At 39.7% G+C, this 11,423-nt stretch overlaps 1 long non-coding RNA gene across 1 annotated transcript; it reads right to left on the reverse strand.

The window, feature by feature from the left end:
• Positions 1-225: 225 nt before the first annotated feature.
• Positions 226-10,983, reverse strand: LOC138150431 (uncharacterized). Its single transcript, XR_011165570.1, has 2 exons — positions 10,848-10,983; positions 226-3,604 (listed from the first exon to the last, which is right to left on the reverse strand). It is a non-coding gene; the product is annotated as an uncharacterized lncRNA (long non-coding RNA).
• Between the last annotated feature and the right edge of the window lie 440 nt (positions 10,984-11,423).

Genomic DNA, 11,423 nt, shown 5'->3' on the forward strand with positions numbered 1-11,423 from the left:
GAGACTAGAGGCAGAACTTCCCATAGCCCAGGAGTAGAGGCAATTACAAAATTTAAGCTATAAACACAATAAAATGCACAGGCAAAAGAGAAAGAATCCAAAATAGAAAGCTACTATGGGAATAGAGATGATAGGATTCATCTTTAGAGGAGGATATTGAAGTAAAGAAATCCACAAAGAGTAATGTCAAATGGACACCTGCCCAAAAAGAATTCATAGAAGATCTTTTTTTAAATTAAATTTTGTTTATTTTTAGTTTACATCATTCATTTCCACAAAATTTTGTTACAAAATTTTTCCCCTACCCAGCATCCAAAAACAGTGATCCCACTGTATACCCCTCCCCCCAATCCACTCTCTCCTATACACTCCCCGATTTCCCCCTCTGACTTTCCAGTAGGGAAAGATGGATCTCTATATCCCAGTGCCCATATATCTTATTTCCCAGTTGTATATAAATAATAATAATAATAATATATTTTTAAACATTTGATTTTAAAACTTTGAATTCCAGATTCTTTCCCTTCCTCTCTTGTCACCCACCATCACTGGGAAGATAAGCAATTCAATATAGGTTGTAAATGTGTAGCTACACAAAACATTTCCATAGTGGATACATTGTTGTGATAGTAATGGCATTTAAAGATTTCCCTGTATTGGCTTGGTTTTCAAATTGATTGTGTTAAAACCCAGAGCTTGTTAATCCCACCTGTGGGATGGACTTTTTGATGTGAAAAGAAAGTCCTGAACTGGGAGGAGCTGGTGATGTAGATTTGGAGAGACACTAGAGAGAGGCGGAAGATTTTTTTGGAAGCAGCACCTCGTGGAGAGAGAGAGACTAAGAGAATTGCTGGTGGCCGCTTTGAATTGCCTTGGACTTTTGAGACCTGCCCCCTGAGCTGCCAAGGACTGAGGAGACATGGCTGTTTTGCTGGTACTTTGTCTGTCTGTTTTGATGTTGTTTTGCCAGATTTGTCCACTGGTGAAAGACAGTTCTTTTGTTGAAGAAGTCCTGGAACCTGGCTGTTCGCTAAGAAGCCCTGAGACTGTCCTGCAGACAGAGAGTGAATACTGTCCACTGGTGAGGGACAGTGCTGTTGTTGCAGGGGTCTGGAGACTGTCCTGCAGACAGAATGAATACTGTCCACTGGTGAAGGACAGTGCTGTTGTTGCAGGGGTCTGGGAGTCTTTCTGTTGGTTCAGAAGCCCTGAAGAAGGATTTTCTTGTTGTATGTTTACAGAAATCCTGGGAGAGGGCTTTGCTAATGTGTTCAGGGGTTCTAGGACTGTTCTACAGACAGAGGATAAATTCATGAAGGGACTGGCAATGTATCTTATGGCCTTGCTAAGCCTTGTCTCCCCAGGAACTAAGATTGCTGAGAACTTGCCTCTTGTCAAGATGAAGAAAAGACCTCCATTTGGGTATTAAGTGCTGTGTTTAAACTTGATGTAACTCTGGGGTAGATTCAATTGTGATCCAGGGGTGGGGAACTTTTGACCTTATTGTGCTCTGTGATTGACAAATGAAGGTACTTTACCTATGTTTGGAAACTAATCTCCATTTGAGAAGAGGGGCTTTGTGGTGAACTAAATGAAGGTATAGCCTAGGGGTGGAGTAGTATTTAGAACTGGGACTTTGTAATTGATTGAATGATTGGAAGGTCCTGGGGTGGGGTAGTACTTGGAGATTATTTAATCACACTTAGTAAATGCTGTATTTGGAATGATGTCATGTTTTGATCTTCTCTGTTCTGGGTTTGTTACTGAATAAAATGGAGAGCACCTATGCTGGTATTCTGAACCTTGGGAAGTTGCCTTTCTTTTGGCATTACATTACAATTGTGAAAGACTGACTATATTTCCCACCATCCCATCCCGCCCCTGACTTGTTCTATTCTCTATTTTGACCCTGTCCCTTTTCAAAAGTGTGTGCTTCCAACTTCCCTCCCACCCAACCTGCCCTGTCTTCCATCATCCTTGCTCTCATCCCCTTCCTTCCTACTCTCCAGTAGGTGAGATACCCTATTTAGTGTGTATGTCATTCCCTCCTTAAGCCAAATTCAATGAGAGCAAGGTTGACTCATTCCCTTTTGCCTTCCTGTTCTTCCCTTGCAGGAAACTCTCCTGTAAAGCTTGTAACAGTTTTCCCTTGCCTCTTTTATATGAGACAATTTGCCCCATTCTGTCTCTCCACATCTCCTCTCATTATATTCCTCTCTCACTTATCAATTTCAACTTTTAAGTATCATCCCTTCCTATTCAATTGGTCCTGTGTCCTCTATCTATGTATACCTGTAGAAATATGTACACATACTCACATATGTATTCATACACCCATATACCCTCTTTATAGACATATGTATGTATGTATACATATATATAATATATAGAATATATATTCCCTTCAACTATTCTCATACTGAGAAAAGTTTCATAAGTTACAATTATAATTTTTTCCATGTAGGAATATAAATAGTTCTACTTTGATAAGTTCCTTATGATTTCTTTTCCCTGTTTACCTTCTCATGCTCCTCTTGCTTCTTGTATCTGAATGTCAAATTTTCTATTCAACTCTGTTTTTTTCATCAAGAATGCTTGAAAGTCCTCTGTTCCACTTAATGACCATATTTTCCCCTGAAACATGATTTTCTTGCATCATTCTCATTTCTCTTCCCAATTTTTCCTCCACTTCCCTTATTTGGTTTTCAAAATTCTTCTTAAGCTCCTCTATGTCCTGTAACCAATTTATATTTTTCTTTGAAGCTTTTGGTGCACAAGTTCTGACTTCATTGTCTTCTTCCTGTTCCATGCTTTGATCCTTTTTGTCCCCCCCAAAAGTATTTTATGGTCTGATTGTGCTTCCTCATCTTGACAGCCAATTTCTTGACTTTTGATCTCTTTGCTATGGTAGAACTCTGCTTCCTGAGTGGAGAGAGCTCCATTCCAAAATGCTCAAGTTTTTGCAGTTATTGTCAGAGCTATGAGGATGGTGCCTTCTCTACAGTCACCACAACCTCTGGCACACTAGAATTCCTTACCCTAGGACCACTACCCAAGACTGTGACCCAGATCCAAGCAGGTCAAAGCAAGAGCAATTACCCTCTGAATGTTTGCTTGGTCCCTTTGCAATCAGCAGACCACGAGCTCTGGAGGCAGTCATGTGACATCAGCTGCAGTTTCCCTGCCACCACTGCCACCTCTCATCCTCAGGACAGGGACCAAGCCATGCTCTTCTCTCACCCAGTTCCATCAGAGTTCCCCATTGACATTTTACCTTCTCTGTGGTGTTTATGGGTTGAGAAGTCTAGAAACCACCACAGCTGCCCGTGATTCACTCTCTTGAAGTTTGCTCTGGCCAGTCTGTGTCATGAGTCTGGGCCAGTGTGGCAGTGTGGGAACTGAGCTCAGCTCCTAGTCGAGTGGAATAGACCCTTCCTGTTGGCCTGTAGGCTGCCTTCAGTGATAGATTTGTTTCTCTCTGTCACTTTTGTGGGTTCTTTAACTCCAAATTTTGTCTAGAATCCTTTTTTTTTACAGGTATTGGAGGTGGTTGGAGCAGGGCCCAAGCAAGTTCTGCTTTTACTCCACCATCTTGGCTCCACCCCTGTAGAATATATTTCAATGAAAAATAAGGATTAAATTTTATGAAAGTTTAAAGTAAACGGCAAGATTAATGGAGGACAATGAAGGAAGACAGCTAGTTTTGGAAGTAATCTCAGAGTGAATAAAGATGAAAAAATAGGTAAATGGTTTGTACTTCATAGCAACCAACCTCTATTAGCCCTTCCTTGACATTTCTGACAATGAAAAGAGAAAAAAAATTGTTTAAATCAAACATCTTTTGTAAAGCCCCCAAGTAAGAGACACTCTACCTCTCCCTGTTAATCCCTTTTATTTCAGATCAGATTCTCTATAAAGATGTTGAAAAAAAATGCTGGGAAAATGAAGGGAAAACTTGAATTATGTTCTGGTTGCAGAAATTTGTTAACTTCATAATCTTAGACAAGTTATCTTATCTCTGTTTGTCCCAGTTTCCCGATCTGTAAAGAGAAAAAATAATATTGGTATCCACCTCCCAGGGCTATTGTGGGGATGAAAATTATATAATAATTATAAAGTGCTTAACATAATAACATGTATATGCTAAGCATTACATTATTATGATTTCTTTAATTGAATGCAATTGTTCCATACCTGATAACTCTAAAGTGGTTTTAAAATGTCAAAAGTAATAAGATCAATGATTATCAATGTAATAATTGAGAAATGCAATTAATGCTATCTGAAGTTTATTATTTGTATTATTATTGTATTTCTAAATTCTCTTATATAGTGAGATTTGAGAGAACATTGTAACAGAAATGCTGCTAGACAAAACCGCTTTTTAATTGAGATGCTGTTACACATGAATTGAACTTTTAAAAGCATGTAATAAAAATGGAGATTTTAAAATTGTTAAATACTTATTAATGTATATAAAGTAGATAATCATCATCATCATCATAAATGATAGTAAATTTTCATTTGAAATTTTTGGCCATTATGAAAATGTATATGGTGGTTTAAAAACGGAGCTTCAACATATTAATGATGATTGAACTCTCAGGTATTTTCTGTATGCCTGAATCCCCAGAATATGGTTAGTTTTTATTTAAAAGTAAAGGATAAATGAAACATTAACTGTTAAGGAAACATCAGGAAATACATTTAAGTCCTAAGTTGTGGTTAATGGAATTTTGCTATTTAAGGTAAAAATTATTGGGACTGTTATTTACTATTGTTCTGAGTTTTGATTATATGGATATTTGTCAGACCCCCTCCCTTTGGCCAAAAGGGGAAAATGTGAAGATATTAAGGCCTGTTTTCCCTTAAATTGATTATGAACATTTTCTGCCATTGAAAACAATGGGAGCAGATGAAAACCCACTTTGCCAAACGAGTAAAAGCAACTGGTTGGCACTCTACAAGGAAATATAGAGGGCTGAAGGAACTATAAGCACAGCAGTGCTTAGAATTCAAGTACTTCAAAGAACACCTGAGTAATTCACATTTTCATCTCTCACTTAGGTTGACTTTCATAGTGCACTTTGATTATATTTGGTGTATTTCCTTGGAACTCAACAGAATCAAGGAGCTCATCGAAGATCTTTATTATACCCTTTCCTCTTAGCTAGATCTCTGAAACACTTCCATTTCATCTCTTTTACTTTGGCTTGTTTTCATTTAAATTTGGTATGTAGGTTTTCTGCCATTGGAACCAATAGTAGCAAATGTAAACGCACTTTGCCAACGGAGTAAAAGCAAAGTGTCTGGACTATACATGGAAATTTGGAAGGATGAAGGAACTCCAAGTAAACAGTGCTTAGCAAAAAAGTTCTTCAAAGAACTCCTGAGAAATTCGCGTTTTCATCTTTGACTTTGATTGACTTTTGTAGAGCACATTGAGAATATTTGGTGTATTTGTAACTCAACAGAATCAAGGAGCTCATCGAAGATCTTTATTATACTGTTTCCTCTTAGCTAGATCTCTTAAACATACACATTGCATCTCTTCTACTTTGGCCTGTTTTCCCTTAAATTGATTATGAATGTTTCATGAGTTATTGCTAGGCATAGTATCCTTGGGCTTGGAAGAAAATTGTCAGGGATGGTGTTTTGAGGCTACGGAGAATTGTGATCTTAAAAGTAGGGTTCAAGGACAAGCACCCAAACACCCCATCAAAAGGATATGAACAGGCACTTTTCAGATGAAGTAATCAAAGCTATCTATAATTATGTGAAAAAATGCTCTAAATCTCTAATGATTACAGAAATGCTTATTAAAACAACTCTGAAGTACCACCCCATACCTATAAGATTGGCTAATGCAACAGAAATGGAAAATGACAAATGTTGAAGGGAATTTGGGAAAATTAAGACACTAAGGCACTTTTGGTGGAATTATAAACTGATTGAGCCATTCTGGAGAGCAATTTAGAACTGCCCAAAGTTAGAAATGCCCAAAATACTATAAAACCATGCATACCCTTTGACCTAGCAATAACATTACTAGATCTGTATCCCAAAGAGATTAAAAAAAAAAAGGAAAAGAACCTATACATACAAAAGTATTTATAGAAGTTCATTTGTTGGTGGCAAAGAATTAGAAATTGAGGGGATGACCATCAACTGGTGAATGTCTAAATATATGTTTCTGATAGAATACTATTGTACCATAAGAAATGATGAGTGACATGCTCTCAGAAAAACCTGGGCTTACATGAACCAATACAAAGTGAAATGAGCAGAATCAAGAGAACATTGTACACAGTAATAACAATATTATATGATGATCAACAATGAATAACAGCTATTCTTAACAATAAAATTATTCAAGACAATTCTGAAGGACTTATGATGAAAAATGCTATCTAACAGGGGTGTCTAGGTGTCGAAGTGAGTAAAGCCCCGGCCCCAGAGACAGGAGGACCTGAGTTTGGTTCCGGGCTCAGACACTTAACACCCACATGTAGCAGCAAGCACCCCAGTGTCCTCAGGGTTTGCTGCCAATACAGGTTCTTAGATCTGCTTTGATAAAGGAAAGCAACTCAAAATGGGTTAACAAGCTTACTTTAATCAGTCAAACATGTATCCTTTACCTAGTTCAGGGGAAAGAGGTCAGCACCCTGAACTTCAGAATATACAGAATTATCAAGACAGAAACAGATCAAGTAGACAGATTTCAAACTGTGCAACCATTACATCCATACCCAATCAACATCTGGGTTTCAACATCTGGGTTTTTCAAAGCCGGGGGGCTCTGGACAATGGCTCCCCAAAATCCAGATCAAATCACAGAACACTTCTCAAAGTGAGCCCCAAAACAAAGCTACACATCAGGGCTTATATAGCCTTCTCCTGGCTCAGAGAATGTAACAACCTTATTGACTCACTGGCCAATCAAAAAGTATCTACTGAAAAACAAGCCTCCCACCCCAGGCTCCAGGTGCACTTTAGCCTAGGGGCAGGGAAGATCTTTAAATTTTACATTCCCATTACACCACACAAAAAAACTAGCGTGTAACCTTGGGCAAGTTATTTAACCCCAATTGCCCTCCAAAAGGGAAAAAAAATGCTATCTATCGCTGAAGAAAGAACTGATGGAGTCTGAAAGCAGATCAAAGCATACTTTTTTAAACTTCATTTTTCTTTTTTTTGTGTTTTCTTTTACAACATGATTAATATGGAAGTATATTTTGCATGATTGCACAGCTATAATCTGTATAAAATTGCTTGCCTCTCAGGGAGGAGAGAGGGGAAGGAGGGAGGGAGAGAATTTGGAACTCAAAATTTTTACATGTAATTGAAGAAAAAATAAATATTAAGTTACATATTAAAAAGAAAGGTTTACACCCTCCTCATTCAATCACCTCCCTTCCTATCGTAAAGATATTAATTTTGCTTATACAGAGGCTTTTAGGCTTTCAAATAATCAAAGATTTCTATTTTATCTTTTGCTATTGCTTCTATCTCTTGTTTGATTAAGAACATCATTTACCCATACCTTCAAGAGGTACATGATCTTTCCCTGGGTCATTGCCAGTCGTTCTGACCTATGTCTAGACACTGGTCTCTGATGACTCTGGAGGAGAGGGCTGATAACTTTGCAAAGCTCCAAGTCACTTAAATCCAACTCAGTTGCAAGTCAAGACATCACTTTCCTATATCTCTGGTCCTCTACAGGAACAAACTTAGAATGAATGACAATCTGTGAGTAGTAACAGCTGCCCTAGGGGGACCCAAGAGGCTAGTTCTAGTTGGGCAATGCTACTTCTTTTTACTCCTCCTTCTCCTCTTCTTCTTCCTCTGGCTACCTAGGTAGACATACCCTTACATGTGGGTGCTTTATCCAAAGGAATATAAATTTTGATTGCTTATATTTCCCAAGGTATCTTTTTTCTGGGGGCTAGATTATTTTTCTTCCCTACTTACTTATTCTATCTTTTTTGTTTGTTTATTTGTTTGTTTTTTAACTAGGAGAATTAACTTCCTTGTCTCATGTAGTTTTCATTTATGCTTTCTTGTAATTGAGCTCTGAAAAATCAGGCTTTGATGAAGCCCATATGGATTCAAATAGAGCTACTTGTCTGTCCTCTAAACCCAAATCACTCTTACTTTCATTGATTGGTCAATAATAGGCCTCAGCCCAAGCAAGCCCCACTAGCTCATTGTTTGGATTTTGATGGCTCTGAGTGAGTGTAAATAGCAATAGTTTCTGCTGTGGCCAAAAACTGTGAGGGTCTTCCCCTCCCTGATCAGTTCTTTTTTGAAGACAAAGCAGGCCATCTTTCACCTCAATTCTCACCTAGCCTTAATCACTGAATGGGTGGTGCTTCAGACAAACTGCAACCTGGGAAATACCTTAGCTTAAAAAGGCCAAAGTCTCCTACTGCATCACATCTCCAGTCATTCTGACCTATACCTTGCCACTGGACTTGGACTCTGGAGGAGAGTGAGGCTGATGACTTTGCACAGCTCTGCTTCACTCCAAGCCAATCCCCTTGAAAGTCAAGACATCATCTTCCTGCTATCACCGGTCCTTTGCAAGAACAAACTGAAGAATGAACGGCAATCTGTGAGTAGTAGTGGCAGCTGCCCCACTGTGAGTAGTAGTGGCAGATGCCCCATGGGGACCCAACAGGCCAGTGCCAGTTGGGCAATGCTGCTACTTTTTCCGCCTTCTCTTCTTCAATCTTCTGCCTTGTCTAGTCTGTTCCGTTGATCTATCTCTATTTTTTACCAGTGATTGCTGCTTTATAATATAGTTTGAGGTCTGGAAGTGCTATTCCCCTCCTTCACCACTACTTTTCATAATTTCCTTTGTCAAGTTAACTTTTTTGACTGCTATGGGACGTTAGTGATTCAGGTTGTATTTGAAAAATCACTGAAACCTTTTTTTATTAGAACTGTGATCTAGTCACTCTTCATTCTGTACTTGCACAGTAAATATTTTTTGGAATTCAAATATGAGCGTTTCTGTTTATGCTCATTACATTTCACTTGGAGTTCATGGGGAAGCTAGGTGGCACAATGGATAAAGCACTGTGCCTGGAGTCAGAAAGACCTAAGTCAAATCCTAGCTGGGAGACACTGGGCAAGTCACTTCACCTTTGTTTGCCTCAGTTTCTTCAACTGTAAAATGGGGGCTATGATAGCACCTACCTTACAGGGTTCTTATGAGAATCAAATGAAATAATATTAACACATTACTAGACACATAGTAGATGTTTAATGAATGCTTGTTCCCTTCTCTTTTCAGTGTGGTCTTGAGGGTAGAGCTAGGCTCCTTTTAGTCCATGATTTCATTGGTATAAGGAATACTCAATGAGGAAACTCTTTCTACCAATGCAAATAGGTCATACAGGGACTTAGTGTAATTAAGTGACTTGTGCTAACAGCCAGTATGTGTTAGAGGTAGAACTTCAGTGGAGATCTGCCTGACTTACATTCCAGCCTCTTCACAATGAGCATTTAATGTGATTGTTCACTGTTTTATTGTCTGCTGCTAGTGGTTATTATCATCATTCATTCAATGTGGCCAATTATTCTAGTCAACTGAAAACTCCAAGGCTATGACCTGGAACCAGTTATCAATAAGGTTGTTTACTAAGCAGCTCTGGTCTTGAGATAGGTGCTGTGGACAATACAAAGAAATATTGACTGTGGTCCTTGCCCTCAAAGAAGTTTTTGCTGGGTGGGGGTGAGGGAAGGGTTATAACTTATACACAGTAAACAATAATATAAGACTGTATGGAACAGAATGAAGTGTTAAAGTCTCACAGAAAGAGTATTAGTGACTTCGTGTCCTGACTGCCAGTAACTTACTATGCAAGCTCAGGGAAGTCATTTAATTACTCTGGGTCTCAGTTTACCTAACCCGCGGAAAAAAAAAAGGAATGGACTGAATAATTTTTCATACCCCATCCCATTCTATGTTCTAGGGTCCCTCCCTTTCAGCTCTGACATTCTATCAGAGCTGAAGAAGCATTTAGTGAATATCTAATCTTCATACTCTAGTTTGGGAAACTGAGGCCCAGAGAGGTTTAAGTGATTTGTCATACAAGTAATTAGTACTCAAGACTCAAGCCCAGGTCATCTGGCTATATTTCTACTGAGGTCTCTCCGAGCTCTGACACACTCTCTGGTTCTAGGTTCTAGGATCCTTTCTAATTCTGACTATCAAAGCCCTTTTCAGGAGAATATATAGTACCTCTTTGTGCTTCAGAGAAGGTAAAAGTGGGAGAGAATGCCACCTTTCCTTGAGCTTCATCAGCAACTGGAGCAGGGGTATACTGGGGCACAGGGTTTGGTGATTAAGATAATCACTGCTCACCTTTGGACAATGAAGAAAGAGTTCAATTCCCTGGCACATGCCCAAGTGCCCAAGGGGCAATCATAGAGTGTCAGAGATAGACTGTATTTTCTAACTTCCTTTCTATCAGAGCTAGAAAGACCCTTATAAGTCACCTAGATTAACATTTCATTTTACATACGGAGAAACTGAGGCCCAGATTGCCCAGAGAGAGGAAAGGAGTTTTTCAAAGTCACATAGAAAATTGGAGGCAGAGTTAGGATAAGAATCCAGATTCCAGGACTGCATTAAGATCACTTTAGGGACCTCCCCTCCAACCCTGGCATCATCTCTTACTCTCCTAATCCCAGCCAAAATCATCTTTAAATTCTGACCCCAACTGCTCTATATTTAGGCTAGAGACCACAATCCTGGGTGTCTAATATAGAAAAAAAATCCCTCTATTCCCAGGGAGAAGCATTGAATGGAAAGGGGTGACTAGAAGGAAGGTTGTCACCTGAGTATTAGCCAAGGGTATCAGGTGACCCTGGAATCCTCAGTTCAGTTTCCTCAGGTTGCCAGGCAAGACGCAGGGGTCAAGTTAATGCTTAGCTGCCTATTTGCTCCTTCTGAGACAAGATCCGGAATCTGGCATGCAGGTAACCCAGGAGGAGGGAGCACTGAGTGAGAGATCAGGAGCCAAGCAAGGGAGAGACACAGAGGAGAGTGGGACAGAGTGGCTTTCCTGTGCCTTTTCATCCACTTCCAAGTAGTTAAGATGGGATAAGGAAGCTTTTGGTGGACTTCCCCTACTTTCCTCCAGCCCCAGACCTTGGTAGGAACAGGAAGGACAAGGTCTCGACAGGCTCCGGGTTCCAGCCTAGCTTCTTTTTTTTCCTCCCCAGTAGAAGATCTGGCAAGGTGACAGGGGCACTCCCCCAACTCCTTCAGGGCTCCCCCCACCCTCTCCCTGGCTGTCATCTCCACCCATGGAGAGGGAGGGGAGTGAGCGATGGGGAAAGGGGAGGAACAGAGGAAGCTAGGGGAGGGGGTTAAGACAGAGGGACCCAGAGAGTAGTTTATGAATCCCTCC

Source organism: Petaurus breviceps, unplaced genomic scaffold (genome assembly GCF_028583685.1).
Source record: "Petaurus breviceps papuanus isolate PSGF00001 unplaced genomic scaffold, PetGlider_PUasm1.0 90879, whole genome shotgun sequence".
NCBI lineage: Eukaryota > Metazoa > Chordata > Mammalia > Diprotodontia > Petauridae > Petaurus > Petaurus breviceps.